The sequence below is a fragment of the Canis lupus genome, chromosome 3 (genome assembly GCF_048164855.1).
Source record: "Canis lupus baileyi chromosome 3, mCanLup2.hap1, whole genome shotgun sequence".
Taxonomy (NCBI): Eukaryota; Metazoa; Chordata; class Mammalia; order Carnivora; family Canidae; genus Canis; species Canis lupus.
The window spans coordinates 26255307-26279551 of NC_132840.1; the positions used below are offsets into that span (position 1 = coordinate 26255307).

General features: G+C 54.1%; 1 long non-coding RNA gene across 1 annotated transcript; it reads left to right on the forward strand.

Annotated features, from left to right (window-relative positions):
• The first annotated feature begins 348 nt into the window (after positions 1-348).
• Positions 349-23634, forward strand: LOC140630123 (uncharacterized). The gene is made up of 4 exons (XR_012027912.1): positions 349-545; positions 10158-10416; positions 14462-14616; positions 22958-23634. It is a non-coding gene; the product is annotated as an uncharacterized lncRNA (long non-coding RNA).
• Positions 23635-24245: the final 611 nt, after the last annotated feature.

Here is a 24245-nt window from a genome sequence, read left to right on the forward strand (position 1 = left end):
TTTCAGGGACAGAAAGTCCACTCAAGCTTTCCTCAGAGACTGGGGGACTGCTAGAAGGGTAACTGTGGAGCTAGAGCTGGGAGGGGGCTCAACCAGGCCACCCCAACAGGGGGGCACTGCTGTTTCCGCCTGCCCAGCAGCCCCTCTACCTGCTGATGAGAGCCTGGCTCCAGCCGGTGAGTCAATGTTCCCACCAATGCGGAGACCTCGCCCTCCTCTCCCTGGGGGTGGGCCCAGGACGCAGAGCCTGCCAATCAGGGTACCCACTCACACCTCTGGCTGCCGCGATTGGTTTAGGAATACGCCCTTGACCCAGACTGGCCAGTGAGAGCCCTTCCAGGCACTTTGCTGCTGGGCATGCTCTCTCTTTCCTGGGGGCTGCTGAGTCACAGGGATGGCAAACTATGGGTGTCAGATGACCCTTGTGATGGGCGTCAAGAGAAATCTTAATCTTTGAGATATGGAGAAAGATGGAGACCTGGTGACATCATTTGAACTCCTAGATCTTGATGTACCTGAAGCTGGCCCCACTGTAAAGTTTTCAGGTAAAACCTAATAGGTGCTCCCCTCCCCCCAAGCCAGTATGAATCGTGTTTCTGTCTCTTCAGACAAGCCCACAGTTACTGCTGCCTCGCCTCCACCGTGTTGGATGTGGCTTGAGTGTCCTCAGGAGGAACCAGTTCAAGTTGATTTTTTAAAAACTAGCCATGGAGGCACCTTGCTGGCTCCCTTGGTAGAGCATGCGGCTCTTGATCTAGGGGGTTGTGAGTTTAAGTTGCTCGTTGGACATAGAGATTGCTTTATTTTTTTTTAAGATTTTATTTATTTATTTAATTTTATTTTTTTTAAGATTTATTTATTCATTCAGAGAGAGCGGAGAGAGAGGCAGAGACACAGGCAGAGGGAGAAGCAGGCCCCATGCAGGAAGCCCGATGTGGGACTCCATCCCAGGTCTCCAGGATCATACCCCGGGCTGCAGGCGGCACTAAACCGCTGCACCACCGGGGCTGCCCAGATTTTATTTATTCATAGAGACACAGAGAGATAGGCAGAGACACAGGCAGAGGGAGAAGCAGGCTCCATGCACCGGGAGCCCGAGGTGGGATTCGATTCCGGGTCTCCAGGATCACGCCCTGGGCCAAAGGCAGGCGCTAAACCGCTGCGCCACCCAGGGATCCCCTAGAGATTGCTTTAAAAAAAGACAAAGCAAAAGTTGTAGCCTGGTGTACAGTCTTGATCCAGATTCTTTCTGCATCCTTGTGGCCCTCCACTCCCCCAGTCACACACACAAGCTTCTCTTGGCTGACCTTAGCATGGTAGACAGGATAATAGCCCTCCAAAGATGTCCACGCCCCACTCCCCAGAACCTGTGATTATGTGATCTCATATGGCAAAGGGACTTTGCAGATGTGATTGGAGTTAAGAATCTTGAGATGGGGGAGACTGTTTTGGATTATCTTGGGCCCCACGTAATCTCAGGCATCCTTATCAAAGGGAAGCAGGAGAGTCAGAGTCAGAGAAGGAGATGTGACAACAGGAACAGAAGCTGGAGTGAACTGGGGAAGGGGCCAGAGCCGAGGAATGTGGGCGGGTGGCCTCCAGAAGCTAGAAAGGCAGGGCTACAGGCTCCCCACTCAGAGCCTACGAAAGGAACACAGTGCTCCCAAAACCCTGATTCTAGCCCAGTATGTTAGTCTGCTTGGCCCGAGATAGCAAAATACCACAGTGTAGGTGGTTTAAACAATAGAAAATTATTTTCTTACAGTGCTGGAGGCTGTAAGTTTAAGATTAAGGGACCAGAAAACTTGGTTTGCGGTGAGGGCTCTCTTCTGGGCTGGTAGAGAGCTATCTCCTGGCTGTGACCTCACCTGATCTTTTCTTTGTGTCTCTCCCTCTTCTTATAAGGACCCTAGTCTTATCAGATGAAGGCCCCACCCTGATGACCTCATTCACATTAATTACCTTCCTAAAGGCCCTATCTCCAAAGGCAGTCACATAGGGGTTGGGGCTTCAACATGAGAATTTGGGAAGAGGGACACAAATCAGTCCATAACTCTTAGTGAGATTGATTCCAGACCTCTGACTTCTAGAAGGATAAAAAATAAATCTATGTTGTTTTAAGCCACGAAATCTGTGTTAATTGGTTACAGCAGCCACAGGACACTTGTACATCTCGCCAGCAATGCTCTGTCTCACCTTCATGGCTTCCCACACGCTGTACCTTCTGACTGGCGCTCTTAGCTGGTTAGGTCCTGCCAGGCCCTAGAGATTCAGCTCAGGTGTCCATGAAGTTTTTCTTGGCTCCATAAAATCTCCCGTTTATACATCTGTCTTTCTCAACGATGGGTGTGTATATAAACCCTTGCTGTTGACTCTGCAAAACCCAATGCTCTTGCCCTCTTGGAGATTTTGCTTCAATCAGGGAGCTGGACAGAGGGCAGGATCTCCACCTCTCTCACTTGCGTGTCCCCAGCACCTGGCAGCATCAGGTACATGGTGGATCCCAAACTGTTAAACTGACGCCAGACCCAGCGCGTGGGAGAATGGGTACCAGTCTGAAAGAGGCCCCGGGGTTCCAGGCCCTACCCTTGTACAAATCCCCAGGGCTGCCATTCTGGAAAAAGTCCAGATGTGGAGTCTCAAGGCTGGCTCATCAGGCAGGGTGTGCTTTGCTGGCTCTGAGTTCCCTGGGTCCTCTCGCACTTGTCAGGATTTCTCATTGCTCAGCCAACATCCAAGGCCAGCTTTGGGGCTAAGGGCACATGTAGACCATTCATCAGTCTGTGGCCTCGATGTGTCCGCTCTGAGCTGGGCTTTTCCCTGGCCCGCCTTTCTCAAGCTCATTGGTTCTCGACGTGAGAGAGTCCTCCCTCCCCCGTGCTCTAAGGACATTTGGAACTGTCAAGACATTTTTGGTTGTTGTCATAAGTCAGGCTAAGAGGGTGCTAATGGCATTTAGTGGGTAGAGGCCAAAGATGCTGCTGAACATTCCTTGATGCCCAGGACAGCTCTCTTCTGATACAAAGAAGTGTCCAGCCCCACATGTCAGTAGTCCTGAGGTTGGGAAACCCTGAGGCCTAATCCCACACTTTTGAATGATTCTTGGCTGGAGAGTGTTACTGTTTGGGTTATGGAGAGTTGTCACCTCTTTTTAGGAAAAGATGGGCAAAACTCTCTTGTATCGTGTCACAGTGGAGTCCTGGCCAGGGCTATCTGCCATCACATTATCTTCCTTTGAAGGCTTTCTGTTGAAACTTTGTTCTGGAGGATTCTACACGCTGGGGCCGTGATGTCTGGAGGCCACACTAGACTGAGAGTAATGTGTTCCCTGATTCACAACAAATCCCCAAGCACACCTGTGTTTCAGTCCCTGCTCATCTCAGCCCAGCTCAGGTGATTGGTGCCAGACTAAAGTCATCTTGGCCTTAAGATCCCCTGGGGTGCAAACCCTTGTCCTGAGCCTCGGAGCTTCCGCTTCCTGATTTGTGAAACCGAGACAGTTATACCAGTCATTTAGAGCTGCAGGGGAATGAGATGTGAGTTCACTGGAATGTTGGACCTGGCTTGTACTGGCTCATGAAAGGCAAATGTTCAATTTTCAGGAATTTCGTGAGCCAGTGGTTAAATATAGCTATCATTAATAATTCAGTTCTACAAACTTACAATTAAATGAATTATAAGAAAAACCAAGCTAATAGATACTCTTGAAATTCATCACTTCCTATTCGACTATGGTGTCTGCTCTTAAGGATATTTGTATCTACTGGAAATACTATGTAACAGTGGCTGCTCTGCTCCTCTTCTCTACTCCAGGTTCAGGGACCTCACATCGGCAGCTTGGAATCAGCCAGGGCGCAAGCATTAACGCCACGGAAATTGACCAGTGCTCATAGGACTTGCTTTGTTGTTTTGCTGATTTTCTAGATTTAAGACAGTGAGGGAGAAAGGGTAAAGAGGGAGATGAAACCTGAGAGAGAGTTGTGTCTCTGGTCATTCCATTGTGAGTAGCCCTCCAAAAAATTAAGGAAAACCTCTTCTAGTGTTCAAACACTATTATCCAGTTCAGCCAGGTAGGGAAGTCCCAATAAACATCTTCACCGTCTCACCTTCCCAGAGTCTTTCATTGCAATGGAAACACCGATTAAGCTTCATGTCAAAATCCCACCCACTCTTCAATCCATGAACTATTTCTTTCGCTGAGCTGGATGTAATGAAGCATTTATTTGCAGTAAAATTTATTTATTTACTTATCTATTTATTTAAATGTATTTTTAAAAAGATTTTATTTATTTATTTGACAGAGAGAGCATGAGGGAGCACAAGCAGGGGGAGCGAGAGAGGGAGAAGCAGACTCCCTACTGAGCAGGGAGCCCAACATGGGGTTCAGTCCCAGGACCCTGAGATCATAATCTGAGCCAAAGGCAGACGGTAAACTGACAGCCACCCAGGTGCCTTTATTTATTTATTTATTTATTTATTTATTTATTTATTTATTTATTTATTTATTTATTAAAGTATGCTCTATACCCAGCATGGAGTCCAACGTGGGGCTTGAACTTGCAACCCTGAGATCAAGACCTGAGCTGAGACCAAGAGTCGCATGCTTAACTGACTGAGCTACCCACACACCTCTGTGTGTAGTAAGATTTATAATGAACTTATGCATATATATTGATGGGATCATTGCCCCCCCCCATCCCCACCGGAGAACTGTTTGTTATACATTTAGCAGCACAGCATGGAAAGTGAGCCTAGATGTGGAAATTCTTCATGCAAGGAGAGGCTTCCACAGGGTCAGCACAGCCAACAGCCCTGCATCTGGAACTCTGTGTGTCTAAGCTGATATGGGGACTGGTTCTTGCAATCCTGGCCTAGAGGGTCCACTCTCCCTGCCCACCAAGACAACCTGAGTGGACATCCATGGGGCTACATGGCACATGCAGAGGCTGTGTCCTGGGCACAGGTGAGCATCTGAGAACCCGAAGTGGGCACCTCCTGGTTTGGGCAGGTCCAGTGCCTACCCAGTTTGTGAGATGGCCCAGAAACCCCAGGGTCCACCTGGACTGAGCAGGTTGGAATGGGAAGGTGTGAGCATGGGTGGCCCTTGGAGGTAGAGGCGGGGGTGGGGGAGGCCTTGAGGGGCACACTCAGAGTTAGTCCAGTCTAGCTGGCAAAATATTGGGTACCAGGTCATTTTCACTGAGTCACTCAGTCATTCAGACAGCATACTGGATACTGCCAGAAAGTATCCCATCTATGCTGGCACTGAACGGGGTGCAGTCATTCAGCTCATTCATCTTTCCTTCTCTTGGAGAGAAAGTTCTAAGAGAGAGAACTAAGAGAAAAACAGGCCCCAGTGGCTGGAGAGCATGGCTGGAATTGGGGGTAGGGTGGTGCCAGCATGGCTAGGTGGGAGGATGTGTTACAGTGACCACTGTAAACAGTAAACTCTAAGCCTGGCTCATGTGTTGCTCCTTTACTAGTAAAGCTCATAAGCAAATGTTGGTGGAGTGAAAACCATCAAGAGATGGAAAGCTCACTCCTGTGCTTCCAGGGGGAAGGAAGGAAAGGTTCTTGAATGTCTGAGAAGCTTCATGAGCGTCATTCTTGGAGGATAAGCCGTGTAGGAATCTCAAAGTCTGTAAAGACCCCCACCCACTGGGCAGAAGCTGAAAGGACACTATTCTCAGCAGGATGGAGCTGCCCAGGGAGATGGTTGGAGCCAGGGAGTCCTTTCCAAAGACCAGGTACCTCTTGCCTGGCAGGACAGGCATGTGAGGTCAGTAGGGCAGCCGAGTGAGCACTCAGGCTTTACGTAAAAGACCCAAAGACGAACCTTCCTGGGGCATTTCGTCTGAACCCCCTTCCCATGCCCCCTCCTGCTGGGAAGCCCCTCACTGTTTCACACATCCACCCCTAATGGAGCCAGATTTAGCAAGAAAAATAGGATGCCCAGTTACATTTCAATTTCAGATAAACAACAAATAACTATTTAATGTAAGTCTGTCCCCTGCAACGTTTGGCAACTCCATACCTCCTGTGCCTACCTGAACCAGTCCCTGGGCCAGCACCCTTTCTCCCCAGCCACCCCTCTATGTGGGCTGGCTGCTGAGCAAGATGGGCTGAGCCAGCCCCAAAGCAGGGAGCCAGGGTCACATCCAGATGCAAGGAGGAGCCCAGGATCTGGAAGACACAGAGAAGCAGAGGGGGGTCAGGCTAAACCTGTGAGGGCAGAGCTGGGCCTGAACCCGCATCAGGTCTCAAACTCTACCTCTCACCTGCTAAAGGACTTGCTGGCACCTCTCTTCTCTGAGCCCTTGTTGTCTGCCCCATCTGTCAGATGGGGATAATAATACTATACACAGGTGGCCGTGATGGTTACAGGGGATGGAGGGCACCCAGCACAGTGCCCAGCCTTACCGAGTGCTCAATAGATGGTAGGCATGACCATACGCTTATCCATTACTATATATATCATGTCATGTCATTACCAATGATTATTTATCACAATAATGAGCTATTATTGTTGTAGACTGGACTCTGGTTTTGCTGATTGTTCTACTGCCAGCATCTAGAATGGTGCCTGGAACACGGTAGGTACTCAATAAGTATGTGCTGAAGGACTATATCATGGGAATGAGAGCTCGGCCTCCAGGTGGCCAGGAAGGGACCAGGCACCCAGCAGCATCCCTGAGGTGGGCCTGGCCCATTCCTACCTGACCAAGCCACCCAGCATTGCCTGAATGATAAATAAACTAGACACATGGGAACATAGAAAACCCAGGCTGAAATGTGTGGCTTCATTTCCGCCGAGTTCTGGGAAATCAGACCTTTCTGACCTGGGACAGGAGGTGGGTGGCCTCTCGGTGCATCTGGGAATCCTGGCTCATCGTGGTCCCCTGTGGGGACGGAGCATGTTGTGATCCCAGCCCTACCCGTCCCTCCCGGCAGATGGAGAGGAACCTGGGAAAACAAATGCAGGATAGACAGCCACAGCTTCTGTTCCAGACGTCCCCCTGCCTGCCCTGGCCCTCGCTGGGGCCCCACCCCTGTGGCGCCCAGCATGCCTGGCCAGCGCTGCTGAAGGACACCGCAGCACCCAGCTCCGGCCTGAGCTCAGAGATTGGTCCCCTGGTCATTTGAGCAAAGGCACTTGCAAATTCCTGGGACTCTGAGCCCACAAACCCCAAACTCAGCATGTTTGAAGCTGAACTCCTGGCCTCCCACTGGGAACCTGCTTCTCCCCTCGTCGAGGAACACCTAAAGATTCAAGTCAATCACAGACACGATGACACCTCACTCCTGAACATTTATTTATTTAAAGATCTTTATTTTTATGTATTTATTCATGAGAGACACACAGAGAGAGGCAGAGACATAGGCAAAGGGAGAAGCAGGCTCCATGCAGGGAGCCAGATGCGGACTCCATCCCAGGACCCCGGGATCATGTCCGGCCCCCCTGCCGCTCACCCACTGAGCCCCCCAGGTGTCCCCCTCCTGAACATTTAAACAAGTGCCTTCTAAGATCAAGGACAGTCTCTTGTGCTACCAAAATTCCATTTGCATACCCAGGAATTTAACTTCAACGCCCGAAGAGTATATAAGGTGCAACCCATGACTGAATTCTCCAACAGCCCCTGGAATTAGCTGCTGTCCTTATTTTGCTTTGATCCAGGATCCAACCAAGAATCACACGCAATGTCCGGTGGTGCGTCCCCGTCGCCCTTCTGGCAGCACCTTGCCCACCGAAGCCCTTGTCCTGCCCCACGGAGCGGCTTCCACAAGCTCCCTGAGCGCAGGGCCCAAGCCTGTCTCCGCTGGTGTCACCCCGCTGCCCGGTGTTCCCAGTGTAGGGACAGCAGGCAGTCCATGCTTTCTGAAGCCGAATGGAGGAGACGACACACGTCCTGGGTGCTCACAACTCTCCTGTCCCTTCTCTGGTGAAACCCACCTCCTATAAAGAGGGTGCAGCTGCGGAAGCGCTTTGAACTCAGACCTTCACTCGGTCTAAACCATCTAAACCGCCTAAGCCGTCTAAGCCTAAGCCGTCTAAACTGTGGGATGTGCAGCCACGAGGGGAACGGGACCGAGGGCAGCTTGCAGCTCATCTTCGCTCTCCGTTTTTTTCCCTCTGAGGCTGCCCTAGTCTGACAGGGAGGGAGGCGAAAGGGGGCACCTGGGCAGGGATGTGGGGAGGAAGGGCCAACCGGAGCATCTTTCTGGCTCTTTCTGAGGATCTTTTATCTGTACCCCATGGCCATGAATGCCCAGGAGGTCTGGGGGATCCGGGTAAACGAGGCCGCGCAACGAGGACGCAGCAAATGCTTCCTGGATGAGGGACTCACTGGGTCACTCGCTCTGCAAGGCCCTGGATCTGGCAGGGAGAGTGACATGCTGGCTAAAATAACAATGGCCCGGACTGGGTCTTTGGAGGGGCAGGAAGGCCTTAATGGCCCTGCGAGACGGAGAGGTCATTCAGAGTCACCAATATTTATTGACACAGCCATGACTGTTCCTGGGACAGCTGTGAATCAGAGGAATTGCCGGGAATAGCACTCAAAGGCCAGACTCACACTGTCTGACCAGCGGCCGGCCGTGTCCCTCCCTCACCCCTGCCCCCAGCAGTGGGGCAGGAACCTCGCTGGGGCCCGTCCTGCCCGGACTCGGGTACTGCCCATGCAGGCTGGACGCAGCAGGGTGCCTGCTTCTGTAGCCTCCTGCACTAAGCCAAGACGAACCTCATTCCTTTGCTTGCTCAGTGCATCTTATTGAGCACCTACTGTACACCAAGCAGGGTTTTAAGCACTGAATTTGGTTTGAATAACCAATGCAGACTGAATGTCTGCATTTTTGAGCACCTACTGTGTGCTACGTGTGATCTGGATACTGGGTTCCAGTTATTGGTCTTTTATTTATTTATTTATATATTTATTTATTTATTTATTTAAATTTTTTATTTTTTTTTTCGGTTATTGGTCTTTAAAAAAAATCTTACTTATATATTCATGAGAGACACACAGAGAGAGGCAGAAACGCAGGCAGAGGGAGAAACAGCCTTCCTGTGGGGAGCCCGATGTGGGACTCGATCCCAGGACCCCAGGATCACGACCTGAGCTGAAGGCGGATGCTCAACTGCTGAGCCACCCAGGCATGCCTATTGGTCCTTTTTGTGTGCACCTACTATGTGTGTGTGCCAGGCATGGTATCAGAATGTTTGCCCAGGGTAATGCAAGGCAGTAAAGCCCAGAACCAGGCCCTGCCCTCACTTCCTTTGGGTCCTGACAGTGCTGCCTGGGGCTGGAGGGATGCAGTTTTCCCTCAGTCCAACAGGGATCCATGTGCCCCAAGGCCAGCCTGATAGGGGGGCAGCCCCTCAGGGGGGGCAGCAAGAGTGGGTGGCCCAGCTCCAGCCTGGGATGGGCATCCAGCCCTGGCCACTTACAAGGCTGTGCAGCCAGGCTGGCTGCGGCTCTCACCAGAGTGGCCCCCGTTGCTGGGAGACACCATGCAAAACAGTGCTGGCTGTTCTGCAAACCTGGCGTCACCCCCAGCCCTGAGGCCACTGCAAGGAGCCCAATCCCCTAATTAGAACCTGCCGGCTTGGCCCTCGCCCTCCCCAGGCCTGAGCTGACTTCAGTGGCCGTAAAACTTGCAAACTCTTTCCTGTGTGCTCTCTTGGGATGCAGCCTGCAGGAGCTTTAGAGGCGAGTCACTTCCCCTGGCCAGGGACGGGGCAGGTGCAGCTGCAGCCTCTGACCTCCCTGGCGGTGGAGGCTGTGGCTCTGGGGTGTAGGGCTGGCACACCGACCCATGCCTTTTGGGGCCTGGCACTCGGTGGGCACTGGGAAGGGACTGCTGAACAAATGAGCACACCCCTTCCCCCCCCCGGCAAAGGCCCCTCTCCAGCATCCTCACCACCCCAGTCTGCTTCAGCCCAGCTCCCCATCCTGCGAGGGTTGGTAGTGGGTTCTTCTCTGGGCTTCCATGGCATCTGTGCAGACATACTGTGTTGCCAGGAATTCCTCTAGAGTGGGGACAAGGTTCTGTCCGTCTCTGCATCTCAGCGCCCTCCTCTTGGGTCTTGGCTCTGCTGGGAAGGAGCCACCCTTCTTTCCCAGGGATTGGAGATAGCAAAGCCTGACTTCTTCTCCCTACAGACCCCCAGAGGCTGGAACAGCCTGGGCCACCAGTGTCTCTAGCCAGGTGGATCGAACTGGTTCCAGCTCAGAGGCAACTTCTGTCCAAGTCCGGGCCGAGATTTCTACTTGGAGAAGATCCCCATGGTTGGGCTGGCTGAGGACCCAATTCGGAATCTCTGACTAATCCCAGCTGTCCGACCTCTAGTCCCTGAGTGCAAGGGAGCAGCTGGCATAATCCTCCTCCCCAAGGTTCTCCTTGGCCGTGCCTATGTGAGAGGTGGGTCTGGGTTGGGCACCCCGAGGTCTTCTAGTTCCCCCTTTTGTACCCCACAGCCTGCAGAAAAGCTTGATCCCAGCCTCTGAGAACTGTGTGCTGTGGCTTCCAGCAGGGCCAAGCCCCGCTGCAGGTTTTCTGGAAAGATGGCTGCTCTTTTCTGAGTTCTAGGGGTGTTTGTCCACACCAGTGGCAGTGGGATTCCCTGGTGGGAGGCCAGAGGGAAGGGTTGACAGCCAAGGCAGGGACTTCAAAGGGCTCCTCTGGACTCACCACTTGGGCCTCCAGCTGCAGGATAAGCTGAGCTGCCAGCCTGGCAGCTGGCAAAACATGGCTCTGCTTGCTGGAAGCACCGAACAGCAAACAAGCTGCCCAAAGGCAGCTTTCTAATCAGAGTGACAGGAGGGTCCTCTCAGGGAGTGGGGATTGAGGGTGGCTGTAGGCAGCAGACATAGGCAGCTCCTCCCCGGGGGCAGAGTACATGGGATCCCCAATCTCTGAGTGTGTGACTGTGACCCTGCTTGGTCCTCGGCCACCTCCTCCAGGGGCAGGCAACTCAGCTTATGCTGATTATTAGTTACTCATTTGTGAGTGACCATACTGGGGCAGAGTGGGGATTGGATAGATTCTGGTCATGACACACGAGGAGGAGAGGAATCTAGCACTTAGTAAGCACCAACTGCATGCCTGGCTTGGTGCTTGATGTCGGGGATGGAATGAAGAAGAATCAGCTCATGGGGTGGAGAGAGGGGAGGATGTAAGTCCAGGCTGTGGCCTGTCCTGGGATCAGCTGGGAATGGGGAGGCCAGTCCCCTGTCCTCGGGTGTGGGGCCGGTCCAGAGAATGAGGTCTTTGGTGGGCTGTGGCCCTGGAAAGGAGGGAGGAGTGGAGGAGAGGAAGTGGTGTCTGGGCCGAGGCTGCAGCTGTACCTTCCTCTGAGCCTCTCCAGCTTTCCCTGGAGGCTCCAGGCCCCCTTTCCTCCCATCCCCGCTGTGATCCAAGCAGAGTCTGTGGGCCCCCCACCCCACCCCCCCGGGCCACCTGCCTCCTGGTCTCAGGCGTTCCCGTGTGACTCAGGAGGGTGGAGAAGCAGCCTGGACGCGTCTCAGCATCCTCTTCCATCTCCTCCCGGCTGGTGGCCAGAGCCCTCCACCTTTTCTGTGGGACCCGGATGGCCTGCCTGGCTCCTCGGTCCCACGGAGCACATGGGATTTGAACCCTGTTTCCACTCAGGAAAAACCTGGTACATTCCACTCAGGAAAAACCTGGCTTGTCCCTGGGTGTGGCTGGCTGGCCTTGGCCCGGGGCCCCGTGCCAACTGTGCAGCCAGTGCCGTGCCTAGGCTCAGACACCCCAAAAAGGCTGCTGCTCAGCCTCACTGATTTAACCAAGGGGTCATTTAAAATCTCACCAGGGGCCCCTGGCTGGCTCAGTCAGTGGAGTTTGCGACTCTTGACCTCGGGTTTGTGGGTTTGAGCCCCATGTTGGGTGTGGAGATTACTTAAAAATAAAATCTATAAAGACAATAAAATAAATAAAGTTAAATCTCTCCAATTGCTGGATCACCGAGAGCCTGGAATCCATCCAGAGGACAAGCCTGCAGGGACCAGGAATTATCCCATAGCTCCCAGCTCCCCCAGGACCTGTTCTTCCCAGAGGCAAGAAGCGGCACGGGCCCTGGCCAAGCCTGGTGACTAGGCTTGCCAGATGCTTCCGTCCCCTGGAGTCTAGTGTGACAGCACTCAGGGAGGCCCTGGGTTTTTTTTTTTTTTTTTTTTTATATATTTTTATTTATTTATTCACGAGAGACAGAGAGAGAGAGGCAGAGACACAGGCAGAGGGAGAAGCAGGCTCCATGCACCGGGAGCCCGACGTGGGATTCGATCCCGGGTCTCCAGGATCGCGCCCTGGGCCAAAGGCAGGCGCCAAACCGCTGCGCCACCCAGGGATCCCGAGGCCCTGGGTTTTTATGGAGTGGCCTCAAGGGTGACAAAAGCTCACACAGCAGTGGGCCTCGGGGCACCAGGACTGCTGGACGCTTTAGAGATGCACCCTCCTTTCCTTCTCCCCCCAGGGCTTGCTGGGACCTTCCCAGGACACTTATGGGGAGGGGGTCGTCAGCTCCTTGCCAACAAGCACCGCGGCTGGGGCTTACAGGCCATGTGGAGGCTGCCAGGATTCGCCCATTACACCAGTCAGTCCTGTAGGTGCCAACCCAGGGAACAGTGCTGGATCCACCACCCCTCCTGTCCCCTTGTAAATCTTTTACCTCTTTTCTTTTTTTTATTTATTAAAAGACTTTATTTATTTATGCATGAGAGACACACAGAGAGAGAGAGAGAGGGAGAGAGAGAGAGAGAGGCAGAGATACAGGCAGAGGGAGAAGCAGGCTCCATGCAGGGAATGAGGTTATGAGGTGGGGCCCTGTCTCATGGGCTTCATGTTTTTTTTTTTTTTTTTTTTTTTTTTTTTTTTTTTTTTTTTTAAGATTTTATTCATTTGACAGAGAAAGAGAGAGAACACTAGCAGGGGGAAGAGCAGAGGCAGAGGGAGAAGCAGACTCCCCGCTGACCAGGGAGCCTGATGTGGGGCTCGATCCTAGGACCCTGGGGATCATGACCTGAGCTGAAAGTAGACACTTAACCCACTGAACCACCCAGGAGCCCAATTTGTGTCTTTATAAGAAGGGACACTAGAGAAGCTGTTCTCTCTCCCTGTCCCCCCCCCCACCTCCCCCTGCCCAGGGCTGTGTACACACTGAGCCAAGGTCCAAGCACACACACAGTCAGGAGTGGTTGGCTACAAGCCAGGAAGAGGGCTTTTACCAGGAACTGAATGGGCCAGATCCGTCCTTGATCTCAGACTCCTCAGCCTCCAGAACCGTGAGAAATAAAACCCCGTTGTTTAAGTCATCCAGCGAATGATATTTTGTGTGGCGGCCTGAGGACGAGGTGCGAGGTGGGAGGGATGCTAAGGGGCCCATGAACCAGGAACCAAGGAACCCAGGCAGCCTCTAGAAGCTGGAAAAGGCAAGGAAGTGGATTCTTCCTGGAGCCTCCAGAAGTCAGCCCTGCTGACACCTTGATTTGGAGACCTCTGGCCTCCAGAACTGTAAGATAATCAATTTGTGTTGTTTTCAGCCGTTTTGCAGTACAGTCTGGTACAGCAGCCGCAGGAAGCTAAGGCAGGGCCCCGAGGCCCGGCCTGCCCTGTCTGCCCCGCTTCCCCTTCCCCTTCCCCTAGGAGCAGCCCCCGGCCCTTCCTCTGGGAACCCACTGCCCTGCCCGCAGCCCCTCCCCGGGCCACAGCCTGGAAACATCCAAACGGTACCTCTCCCTGTGCAGGGCAGGCCGCCGGGAGGCTGGGACTCTTGCTCAAACCGCGGGGAACCGCTCTTCCCACCGAGGTGGCCGAGGATGGACGTCAGCCCGAAGCCGTGGCTGGCCGGCTGGCCGGTGGGGGTGAGGCCCGCCCCGGGGTGCGGGCCACCCCTGAAATCAGGAACGCAGAACGGAGGGAGGACGCAGGTGCCTCCTGACCATCACCCCAGTCAAGCCCCATCAACTTGAACTTTCCGACACGGGAACCACTAGATCCCCTGATTTGCTTAACCCACTTCCAGGTGACACTCTGCCACTTGCAACCTGCAGCGGCTTATAATAATGTCACTCACTCCCGGCCACTGTGATGAGCTCAGGTGGGAAAGAAAGGGCTGGAATTACAGCCAGCCCCGTGGGAATCATCCCCACTCTGGCCTGTCTTATCTCAACAGCGGCCACTTCAGTATTTGGGGGGGGGGGTTAAGTGTGAATCACCGTGCTCCTCCTTGAACAGTTTCATTTGGGGAGCTTCCGTGAGAAACTGAGTCCTACCTGCTTGCTGTCTTCTACTCACCCTGGTATTGCACCAGGGGGAGGTGGGGACAGAGAACAGCCTCGCCCCAGGTGAGCACCTGCTTCAGTTCTCCTGGGCATCCTTCTGTAAAAGGACACCCTCTTCTCCAACGTTTTATTTCTATTTGTTTCTTTCTTTCTTTATTTTTATGTAGCCTCCACACCCAGTGCGGAGCCCAACGTGGGGCTTGAACTCACAACCCTGAGATCAAGACCTGAGCTGAGATCGAGCAAGAGTCGGATGCTTAACCCACTGAGCCAGTCGGATGCCCCTTCTACTGTGTTTTATTCCGTGACGCTCCGGAACAGAGTACGTGGGGAAGAAAGCGCACGTGGCTCTCTGGAGAAATCTCGTGGGTGCACATGTGACAACGGGTGGAGTAAACGTGCATTTATCAGCGGCCCCACAGACACAGGGTGGGCAGGGCTCCCTGTGCCCTTGGGCAGTCTGGGCCCGTCGAGGTCTCCGTGGCTTCTGTTTTTCACAGTCTTGGGGACAGTAGAGCCACCACTTTTGCTTTGGGGTCTGGGTGTGATGGGCACAGTAATAATAACTATTACTTAGTATCTTCCACTTGTCGCTTGGATCTTGGCTCCAGCGTCCCCTGCTTCCTTGAGGCTGCCCTGTGTGGATCAGGGGCTCCTGTGGCCTCCGCTTTCTGGTTGGGAAGCCCCATAGTGGTCTGGAGAAAGGGGGGAGGCTCAAGGCAGGGATTCTACGCTTGTATTAGTTTCCTGGGGTTGCCATCGCAAAGCACCCCAGACTGGGGGGTTTAAACAACAGGAATTTGTTCTTGCACATTTGGGGGGGGGTCATTAAGTCTGAAATCAAGAAATGGGCAGGGCCACAGCCTCCCTGGAGGCTCAGGGAGTGTCCTTCCCAGCCTCTCCTGGCTCTAGCTGTCTTTGAGCAAAAGAGAGACTTTATTGGCTCGTGTACATGAAAAGTCTGTGATGGTGGCCTCACCTGAGGCAGCTCTGGATTCAGGTGTGCAAATGATGGCTGAAGAAGGCATGTGTCCCTCCTGCCAGCTCCGTGTCTCTGTGCCAGCTCTGTTTTGGATGGTTGTGCCTGGGAGCAGTGGGGGGCTCCTGACCTCCTGGCTTCGGGTTCCCAGCAGAAAGGGGGCTTCTCTCTCAATGGGGCCTGCAGAAGTCCCAGGGAAGACACTGGTGGACAGGGTCACATGTCGGGTAGGTGGCTCCCCAAACGGAAATCAGGCTGCAGTTGAGACTTCTGGAAAGGGCAGGTGCTTGGTGGGGGAAGGTGGGTGGAAGTTTAGTCACTTGGGGCTGTGGGGGTTAGGAGGGGCCGGGCAGATATGGGACTAGGGCTCCTTCCACCCTAGCAGAAGGGTCCTCTCTAGCCAGCAATTGGGAAGGAAGGGGTGGTGGTCTGTCCGGGGATGGGGATGAAGGCACTTAGGTGCCGAAGGACACCCCACCTGGCCCCAGGGCTTCAGCACCATAAACCCTCCCTAGGGACGGGGCTGCTCCTTCAAAGTCTGCCGCACACGGACGTCCCCAGGTGCTCTCCAGGAAGGCTCCGATATAGTGAATGAGCAGGATGGAGCCCCATCTGCCACCTCTAGCTATGTGACCTTGGGCCAGCACCACTGCCCTCTGGGCCTGTTGTAAAAATGGGGCCTGCTCCCCATCACCGAGAGGACCCAAGGAGGATAAGCAGGCATCTGACAGGCGCCCTGTGTGGATCTAGGAACCTGACCTCTGAGTCCCACCTTGAGGCCTGGTGATGAGTCCAGTGCTCCACAGTGTCTCCTGTCTTTCTGGGTCCCCTTCATGTCCTCTCTGGTCATCTCGTGGCCAGGCCGCTGGTTGTTCCAGAGAGGTTGGCTGCAGGTCACATTCTATCCCTCCTGCCCTGTGCATCCTTGGGCACTGCCTGTGGGAACTGATGTGTGAATCAGGAGAGGGGCAGGGGAATGAAGCCATGGGTGGGGGGTGTTGGGGTTGAGGGGGTTGGGGGAACTCTGCTTTCTCCAGGCTGGGTGTGAGTACCAGGTCTTGTGCCAACTTGGTGCTGGGCCAGCGCAGGCCACAGAGGACGAGGCATCCGAGCATCTCCATCTGAACCCAGGCCCTGCCTCCTTGCAGCGGGCAAGCCTGTGCCCTGGATGCCTCTGTTTCAGCCTCTGTGAGGGCAGGACAGACCCCCAATCGCAGGGCAGCGCTTCCAGAGCTAAGGGAGGTGGAGCATGTGCGCGCCTTGCGTGGGGCCCGGTCACTAGTTGATCGAACAGCCCAGTGTGGTTTGACTTCACTCCAGTTGCTTGATCTCCAGCTGTGCTCAAACCATTCTTTCCTTGACTTACAGAATTTCCTTCACTTTCAGTTTTAACAAGCGGATGTGGGGCATTCTGATTCTCTGGTCTCTCCCTTCATCTCCCCTCTGCTCTGTCTTTGCTCCTCCTGTGCGTTGGGTGGGGGTCGAGGGGAGCAAGGTTCAAGGTGTATGGCCTCGGTCGCCCTGGTCTTTGCTGTCTCTCTCTGGAGCCTCTGGGGGTGGGGGCGTCATCTCCTCCTGTCCTTGCCCTCTGCTCCTGTCCCTGGGGAGATGCACCCTTGCTCCCTCACCCCGTCACTGGCAGCAGGATCAGAAGGATGACCTGTTACTTCCTGTGTCATTTGTTTGAGCCCAGTGGGGCCCATCCCCACCCCACCACCTCTCTTTGACTCTTGCTCTTCTGAGAGGTCCATCTGAAAGTATCAGCCTCTTGGTTCTTCGTAAATGTCCTTCTTCTGCTTGACTACTGGCCCCCTGGGATTCTGCAGCCCATACTAGGGGGTGAAATGAAAATTTTACTGACAAAGAAGGAGCCCGGTTTTCTGTTCCAGAGACTCAATCCAGCTGAGCCTGGGGGAAAGGAGGGGAGGTGGCACAGGGCCACCTTGTACAGGTGTTCAGGCTGTGTACTGCACAAGGGGGCCTCGGCCTATGAGGGCACTATTGTCAGTGTACACATAAACTGACTTATATGAGGTATGTGGGTAAATGTGGGAATGCAGGCCTGTGTATTTGGGTAGCTGGGGCAAGCCTCCTTTATGTGAACCCCACATTGGCCTGGACACACTTAGGGAGGCATCTGTACACTTCTGGAGCACACATGCATATGCATGTGTGCAGCTGTGCCTTCCCCTGCTGAGCTCTGGGGATGCCTTGAGGTCCCTCCACCTGCTTGCTGCTCTCAAATCCAATCCCTACCCTCACTGGGCTCCTGGGGGGCAGTCCTGAGGCAGGGTTCAAGGAATAAGTAGAGACCAAATAAATGAACAAATGAAGGAAGGGGCAAGTGACCAGACAGGGAGACAGACCTGCATCTCTATCAGCAACTGGGAGAGAAAGGAGCCGGCAAGCAGCTAAATGTCTGACCATGTGCTTTTACTTCCTGGGTTGAGCCACGCTCCGGACACAGGCTAGCTAGCTTCAGCATCTGTGCTGGGGGGTGGGGGTGGGGGGTGGGGGCGACGGACAGCCTTTCTCTCAGCTTAACCCCAAGTGGCTCTGGGCCTGGGTCTGCAGTCTCCCCCAGACCAGACTCGGGCCTTGGGACCAGTGGGTGGAGGGAGTACTGCCTTTAGAGTCCAGAGTCAAAGCCCCCCAGCCACCTGGGTGTCTGCGGCCCCGGCAGCAGCTGCACGGCGGAGAAAGGGAAGCACCGGGCAGAGGGCAGAGGCTTTACCAGGGCCCCAGTGGGCCCTCCAGGAGCGCCTGGCCTCCTTCCTCCCTCCCGCAGGGGGCACCGGCTCCCTGGTCCCCCGGGAATGGGGCTGGGGGTGGGGGCAGGGAGACGGGTGAGCTCTGTCCCAGCCAGCCCGCAGGGAGTCTGCTGGCCCCTCCCTGGGTTCTGGTGAGAGACTGGAACACAAAGCTATTTTTATTTATGATAGTGTCAGTGGGCTGGCCTCCGTCTAGACAGCTGGTGTTATCATTCGAGGCCATCCTGGAATGCGCAGCCCCATTTATTGAGAACAGAAGACAGTGTGCAGATTAAACAGCTCATAAAAATAAGCTAGGAGCTGACACTGGGCCGGGCAAACCAAGGTAACCGGCTAGGTCAACTGTCCACGTTGGTGTTGGACACTGGGATGTTTTCAGAGAAAACAAACCTCCATGTGGCTCTGAGGGAGCCAGTGTGCTCTGCTGGTGCCCCTCAGCAGAGGTGATGGCCAGGCAGGGGGCGGGGTGGGTGGGTGTTGGGGTGTGGGGGGAGGCTGCAGGGGCTCTGAAGTCTCTCTGCGGAGCCGGGTGCAGGCAGGGCTGAAGGAAGAGCCACCTTGCTCAGGACAGGTCTGCTGGGACAGCTGGGCCTCTGTTTGTGGAAACGTCAGCTTCCCCAGGGCCACCTAACACCCAGTCACCCTCTCCTGGGGCTTTTGGGCTCAGCCAGTGGCCAGTGCTGGTCACCCCAGTTATCTGGGTGACTGGTTGAAGAGACACATGTGCTGTTGGCAGGCTCGCCACCTCATTCACTCACTCGTTCACCTGTTTACCTGTTCGTTGGTTCACGGGCTCAGTCAACCCACAGATACGTCCTGAGCACTTGCAAGGTGCCAGGCAGTGACTCAGGCCTTGTCTTCGAGAGGTCTCAAGGCAGGTATGGGGGAGACAGACGTGAAAGCACAGACTCATATCCTGGAGTTCAAGGCCGGGGACTCTCACATGATCTGATCCTAGCACTCCCTGAATTAAAGGGCAGCCCTGTGGCTCTGCAGGAGGCAGCACCCTGGCCTCATTGCTTGGCCGTCCCACCCCCAGTCTTGCCTCTTGTGTACCTTCCAGCCCAGTGATGATGTCTACCCTCCCCAGGGGCCCTCTTGGCCTCGGAGCCTCTCTGGGCTGTGGGCTGTGTTTCAGAAGGCGTGTCCTTGGTCCTACCTAGGGCATGTGTCTCAGATGCCTCCACCTTGAAGAAGCCCTGGCGACCCCCACCCTAGACAAGGGTCCTGGCAGTTGCGTCCATGGGCTGTAAAGCCTCAACCCTTCCCTTGGGCCTTGGAGGTCTGGGAGGTCCCGGGAAGCAGGGGCTGGGGGCTGAGTGCCGTGTGTGTGTGTGTGTGTGTGTGTGTGTGTGTGTGTGTGTATGTGTGTGATTTTGGAGGACATGGCCCAAATCTCCAGTTCTTTCTGGAGGTGCATCCAGCCGCCCCGGGCCTCAGTGTCTTCATCTGTAAAATGGGGATGAAGACGATGTGGATAAGGGGCAGAAAGAGTTTGGGAGTGCGCTGGTGCGTGGTGAAAGCCTCCCCAGGCTGATGCCTATATAGCTCAATTGTTATCACTTTTCTCTTCACCTTTGAAGTCTGGCCACAGGGTTTGCCAGGAGGCTCCGCTCTCTGCTAGCATCGTGGGGGATCTATTTCTAAGCTCCAAACAGAAATGTCAGTTCCTGGAAAATGGAAAGAGGAAAAGGCCTTGGCCAAGAGTGGCCTTGACCAGCCCTTCTGAACGGGCAAAGCCGCCGTAGCTGAGGCTCTGATGTGGGCACGGTGGGGCCAGTGCTGGAGAGGCCAGGCCTGGGCAGGAGAGAGCTCAGTGTGGATGAGAAAGGCAGGGACCCAGCTCTGCCCCAGCAGACAATCCCAGCACCCCTCTGAGCCTCAGTTTCGACTTCTGAGAAGTGGAAGCTAGTGGCTCCCTCGCTGGCTTGCCGGGTATGGAGTATGCCCAGTGCTTGGGAGCATCTGGTGCTGGGTGGACGCTTGACTCCTCCTGTGAACAGAGGGCCAGGTACCCACTGCCGCGCACCAGATAAACCCTGCTAGCACAGCAGGCCGGCTGGTCCTTTGGGTAGGGGCAGAAAGCAATGTACTTTCTGGTATCTGGTGACGTCTTGCTGTCCCAAGTGCATCCTGGCCTCCTGCTCCCACCCTGGCACTGGCTAAAGGTACAGATTTGTTCTTCTGCATTACCCTGCAGGCTACCCTGGCCTTTGACATCAACGCCTCTCCCTGCGCCGGGAGCCTGTGTGGTCAGAGAGGGCCCTGTCCTCATTTTCCTTCAGCTTCAGGAAGCCCAATGGTTTCTCCTGCTAACCCTTCCAGCCTTGTGGGCAGCCTCCCCACGAGGCTTGAGCCTCCATTCCAGCCTCTTTTTTTGTTCAGCCAATATGTATTTATTGAACATCTATTATGTGCCAGGGTCATGTAGGGAATCACATATGGCACCTGCCCTCCCATGCCTGTGGCAGAAGAACCTCTGGGTCGGGTCCACTCTGTCCCCGGGTCACCCCCAAAGCCAAGTTCTGCAGGGTAGCAGAACACCCTCAACCACCCAGGGCGGCAACACAGGAGGGCGTCAAGAGCCTGAGGTTGGTGCCAGTGAGTGATTTTGAGTTCCAGCTTCCCCACTTCAGCTGTGTGACCTTGTGTGTGTGCGTGGGGGTGCTATCTGAACAACCGAGGTCATGAGGCACCCCCCGTTAAAGGCTGTCATGGTGATAGTACACGTTAATGTGCGAACAGCGAGTGCTTTAGCTGGCACATGGCGAGTTCTCGAGGTTGGGGTATTGAATAGAGGTAGATGTTATGATCGTGCCTACTTTGGAGGGTGGCTGTGGAGGCTCAGAGACGTGGTTTTGTTTTCCCAGGACCACTAAGGAGTCTCAGGGCTGCAGGTGGAGCCAGGATCTTTTACCCTCGTCTATTTTTGAATCTATTATCCCCAGGAGGAATAGGCTCCAGTTCCTGCTGGGCTCCTGCCCTGGAATGACTTAGGAGGAAGGCAGCCTCAATCTATTGGGATGTGCTGGGGTTCTTTCCACTCCCCGTCAGGCCCCATGACACTGCAGCAGCATCACAGGGCTGACCCGCTGACACCGTGCAGTGCCTGAGGGACCCGTCACCATGCACAGAAGAGGCCCAGAATCCCCCTTTCTTTTTAAAGATCTTATTTATTCATTTGACAGAGAGAGAGAGGGAGAGAGAGAGCACAAGCAAAAGAGTGGCAGAGGGAGGAGAAGCAGACTCCCTGCTGAGCAGGGAGCCTGATGCGGGGCTTGATTCCAAGACTCTGGGATCATGACCTGAGCTGAAGGCAGACTTTTAATAGACTGAGCCACCCAGATGCCCCATGGGGTCCCCCTTTCCCAGGACACACTGCACTGTGTGGGCTCAGAGTAGCCATCATGACTGCTCCCAGAGAAGACACCAGAAGGTAGGGCTCAAAGAGCCACAGGGACCAGCTCAGGCTCTTCTCCAGAGCAAGGACTGCTGGTGGGTTTAAGGGATGGAGCACCCAGGGCAATTCAGAGCCTCAGCATGGACCAGGAGCTGCCTAAGGATGGAAGAACTTCTGGATGTGAGCAGAACGCATGACCTGGGTACCTGAAGTTCTTTTTTTTTAGATTTTATTTATTTATTCATGGGTTGGGGGGGCGGCACAGACACAGGCAGAGGGAGAAGCAGGCTCCATGCAGGGAGCCTGACGTGGGACTCGATCCCGGGTCTCCAGGATCAGGCCCTGGGCTGAAGGCGGCGTTAAACCGCTGAGCCACCCAGGGATCCCCAGACACTACTGTTATTACTATTATTATATCCATGCAATCCTTCAATGGCACTCACTGTGCCAGACATTGTTTCTAGCACCTTTTAAAGAGCCACTCAATGAGCAGGTCTTATCACCATCCCTATTTCACAGAGGAACCTGTACAAATGGGCTCAGTCCACCTCCCACCTCCCCCACTGAAAAATATTTATCTCTCAAAACCCTGGTAGGTCATCCCTGCCCTGATCTCCTGGTAGGGTCCATCCAGAGCCCCTCTGCATCACTTGGAGCCCTATCTCTTGCACCTGCTGGTCTGTGCCCATCTACTGAACATCTTGCTCAGAAGCCTGCTTTTCTTTCTTGCCTTCTTCTTTCTTTCTTTCTTTCTTTCTTTCTTTCTTTCTTTCTTTCTTTCTTTCTTTCTTTCTTTCTTTCTTTTTCTTTCTTTCTTTCTTCTTTCTTTCTTTCTTTCTTTCTTTCTTTCTTTCTTTCTTTCTTCTTTCTTTTTCTCTTTTTCTTTCTTTTCTCTTTCTTTCTTTCTTTTTCTTTCTTTCTTTCTTCTTTCTTTCTTCTTTTTCTTCTCTTCTCTTTCTTTCTTTCTTTCTTTCTTTTCTCTTTCTTTCTTTCTTTCTTTCTTTCTTTCTTTTTTCTTCTTTCTTTCTTTCTTTCTTTCTTCTTTCTTTCTTTCTTTCTTTCTTTCTTTTTCTTTTCTTTCTTTCTTCTTTCTTTCTTTCTTTCTTTCTTTCTTTCTTTCTTTCTTCTTTCTTCTTTTTCTTTTCTTCTCTTCTCTTTCTTTCTTTCTTTTCTTTTTTTCTTTCTTCTTTCTTCTTCAGATTTATTTATTATTTTAAAGAGAAAGAGCATGAGCCAGGGGAAGGACAAAGGGAGAAGGAAATGATCTCAAGCAGATTCCACACTGAGCATGGAGCCCGACACAGGGCTTGATCTAACGACCCTGGGATCATGACCTGAGCTGTAATCAAAAGTTGAACGCTCAACTGACTGAGACACCCAGGTGCCCCAGAAGCCTGCTCTTCTGAGTCCGAATCCCTGGTGTTTCTGTGTGTCTGGCACAGACAGGCAGTCAAGACACGTTTGCTAAATGGGATAACAGAGGCTATAGCCCTTCTTTTCTTCATTCCCACAGGCCCTTCTGGAGGAAAGGTTTGCTCGTCTCCCTCATAGGCGGCTAGAATGCCCTAAAAAGCCTGCCTTCCAACGGTGAGTCTGGGCTGGTCTGCTGCCCCAGCTCATCCCCAGCCCATCTTTCCAGGAAGCTGGGGGTGGGGGCGATCCCAGAGGGGCACCCAGCTTCCAGGGATGGCTGCAGGATGCCAGAGGAGAAGCCACAGGACCGGGGTGGGGGGTGTTCTCTTGCAGGGGCAGGCATATCCAAGATGCTCCTCTTTCCTACTTTCTTGTAAGTGGATAAGACCTTGGGCATGTGTGGGCTCTAGCACAGTTCCAGGCATTGCCCCACACCCAGTCCTTTCAGTCTTTGCAACACCATGAGCCTAGCTGGAAGGTATCACTATTCCCACTTCACAGAAGAGGAAATTGAGGCTCTCAAAGGTGTCTGGAGTCACAGGATCAGGGACTGGTGCTGTGAAGTGCAAACCCCAGCCTTCCCGCCCCCTTGCCTGGGTCTGTCTGCACTTCTGCGGGTGACCGTGGGCCTCCCCCTGCAGCGGGCCAGCCTGGGAGCTTCCTGAATTCCACCACCATTCCTGGCTCTGTGGTGAGGACTCCCTGCTTGTGATCATTCCTGTCTCCGGTCCTCTGGAGGACTCAGAAGCGAGAGGGGTGCAGGGGCTGGGGCTGGGTGGTGGGGAGGAGCCAGGCTCCTCAGGGCGGCCAGGAGAGGCCGGCTGGAGGCGACCCCTTGCACTCCATGGGGCAGGGTCCCCCGGCCAGTGGGCTGTTCCTTCTGTCCCAGGGCCACCAGGCCCGGCTCCTCCCGGCACGGCCCGCAGAGGCGTCTCCTTCCAGGGAGGGCCAAACTCCAGCGCGCTAGCAGAGGATGTTTTCCTGCCCAGTGGACAAAACATTTCTGGCACTTTCAGCAGGGGACTGAACACTCTGTCCACTTTGGCTGAGTTCGGGGTTCCTGGACGGACACAAGTGTGCTTTCACATGCAGCAAGATTAATCACACAGCCTCCCTCCCTCCCGGCTCCTCACCTGCCCCGCCCCTTCCCTCATTGCCCGCTCTGCTCCAGAGCACACTTCTGAGAGGTCACTCCAAGTGGCCTCAGGAAGTGAACACTTGAATCATGTGCCTCCTGCCACAGGCCTCCTCAAGAGGAGGAGGGGCTGAGAAACACCCCCTCACCCCCAGCCCTGAGCCCTGTGAACCCCAACCATCTCCCGTTGGGCCCATCCCATCCCAACTCGCAGGGCTGGCCTCTGACCTGACACAGTGGCCTTGATCCAAAG